This window comes from Austrofundulus limnaeus, unplaced genomic scaffold (genome assembly GCF_001266775.1).
Source record: "Austrofundulus limnaeus strain Quisiro unplaced genomic scaffold, Austrofundulus_limnaeus-1.0 Scaffold27, whole genome shotgun sequence".
In the NCBI taxonomy this organism is placed as follows: Eukaryota; Metazoa; Chordata; class Actinopteri; order Cyprinodontiformes; family Rivulidae; genus Austrofundulus; species Austrofundulus limnaeus.
In genome coordinates this window covers 3,052,653-3,055,398 of record NW_013952429.1, presented here as the reverse complement: position 1 = coordinate 3,055,398, position 2,746 = coordinate 3,052,653, and positions in this window count along the sequence as shown.

Below are 2,746 nucleotides of genomic sequence, written 5' to 3'. Positions count from 1 at the left end.
TACACGTTCTGCGCGCGCCCGACGCACGAACGGAGGGTTTCTATTGGTCCAGCTCAGAGCGGCGGAAGCGCGCCCGGCCCAGGGTGCGTCACGTGACGCACAGCAGTGTGTTGTAAAAAGCGACGCTGTGATGCTGAATGTGGAAACAAGTTAAAATATATTTTTACAGACAAAATTGCGTTCATTACTTACTAATTAAAGTTGTGTCAATACTCAATATTCCATAAACATAGTTTTTTTTTAATTACGCATCAATGAAATGCAGTGGTGGGTATGGTTTTGCTAAMCAGCTATAGCAGCCAATCTAGGAATAGCTTTTTCACTAACTTTTTAATTAACAGCTAACTAACATCAACAGGTTTGTGTCACCCCCACCAGTGTTCAACTCCAAGCAGACAAAGATGTGTAACACAGACTGAGTGACAGTCTTCAGAGGTTATCAATTATTTGTTACTGATATATTCTGCTAATGTTGTACTTTTTAGCTGTTTAGTGTTAGCTTCAGCTAATTTTTTTTGTATGTTTAGTGGCTTAACATTAGCTAAGCTATACTTTTAGTTAGCAGATTAGCAAACATTTTGGTTAGCTGTGCCTACCACTGATTAAATCCATTTACTACTTTCGGAGAAACYGAGACGTTTATTTTCTAAACATGATGTCCCAGTGGCTTTCAAACCCCAAAACACATTACGGCAAAAAGGCTGGTTCACCCCAAAGATCCGGTGCCCCGGCACAAACAGAGCAATGTTGTATATGCTGTTAAGTGCCAGGAGGACTGCGACCAGTTATACATCGGGGAAACAAAGCAGCCACTGTTCAAAAGAATGTCCCAACACAGACGAGCTAAATCTAATGGCCAGAACTCTGCAGTTTTCACTCATTTACAGGCCAGTGGTCACTCTTGCAGAGATGAGGATGTTCTCATTCTTGATAGAGAGGAACGTTGGTTTGAGAGAGGAGTAAAAGAAGCCATTTTTGTGAAGAAAGACCGTCCATCATTAAACAGAGGTGGAGGCCTCCGTTTTCAGTTGTCCCCCTCCTACGCGGCTATTACCAGTATCACTCCACCCCCTGTTAACAATARGTGTTAATTAGGTGTCAACGATAGCCATGTGATGTGAGTATCAGTCACATGGAGGCAGGGCTTAAAAGCCTGAATTTTGCCTGAAACTCTCAGACTGAAGAAGTCTCTTGGAGGAGAGACGAAACGTTTCATYAGAGAAGAACCCGTCCAGAAGACCTAYACAATTTTTTTCTTTTTGATTTTTACCTGGATTACTGAGATKCATCAGAACATCCATTTACTATTCTATCAGGCTAACATACTTAGCATTAACCAAGTTCTCTGGCTACCATTTAACCTTTTCTGGTTAACTATTTTAYTGAGCAAATGTTCTGTCACTGTATTGTACTAAAGCCCGCAATAAACTTAACTTTTAAAAATGTGTTGTTGATTTTTTTTTTGTTGCAAAAGTGTAACAGGAAAGCTAAGTGCTGAATGATTACACTGAAGKCCCTGAACTGTTCAAAGAAGCAGAACACAAAAGTTAAAAAGTCACACACTAGAAATAGAAGAAAATGCTAACTAAAAGTAGCAAAGRGCAAGCTAAAGGTACTAGAACAATAACAGAAATTAGCAAATGATTAGCTAAAAGGAGCATTACGGTATCTAAAAATAGTACAATAAGATACTTGAAGTATACTGAAACAGTGGAAGTTTATCAAAACCCATCCAATGGTTTATGAGAAACAGATCTGCAGTGTTAATTCTAAATCACAGTTTTATTCAATATATTTTTTATTTACCTCCACATCTATAAGATAAACATTTGTTTTCTATGACTGGATCTCTTCTCAGCCAACAGAACAGCTAAAGGTACTACAACAAAGCCAGTGGCAGATAAATAAAGGAAGAGTCTGGTGATATAGCAGATATGAAAAGGGTGAAGTGAGCCACATTTGCATAACTGATTTGCAAAATGAAAACGTGTCTGGTGAAAGGTGGAAGCAGAAACAAAGTAACCCGAGCCTCCATCAAACACAGACTCCACATGCAAAAAACTGCTGAGTCATTTATAAACATCAGATTCTACAACTCATTTAGTTTGCATTAATATTATCACAATTTTAAAAATCTTAAAATCAAATACAAGTGRAAAGGTTTTAGGCAAACATTCAAATTCACTTGCATTTTCAATATTTGTATGACAAACAATACAGAATAAACACAAAGAAGGCAATTGCTTAGAAACTTAGCACTAGATCATAATAATATATTGATGTGACCCGGGAGTACTGTGTTTATGATGGGTCTTTGTATTAAAATACATTAACGTCCTGRGATCTGAGGATTGTAGTATAAATCTAGTCTTTTTGACATCTGAAACAGGCTGAAAATTCCACAATTTCCCTTCACTGTGTATTTTTCTTTCTTCTGACTGATCTATAAATGAGTTTTATCCAGTAATTATTCACTCTCACTAGCCTGATGATCTAAACCGATTTTAATACTTCTGTGAATGTTCCCAAATGTGTACAAGGTATAAAAATAAGTAAAATCTACATCTTTATTCACAAACAAAGGAGACTCTCTCTGGATGAAAAATATTTCACCAAATCTTTCAGGAGAAAGTGAAAATGTTGATCTTTTTCATGTTGTTAGATGTGAAAAAGACTATTTTGGTCTAAAATGCTGTGGTCTTAAGAGGCTCCTCCAGTCACATAGAAACATTAAGCCTATATGCAC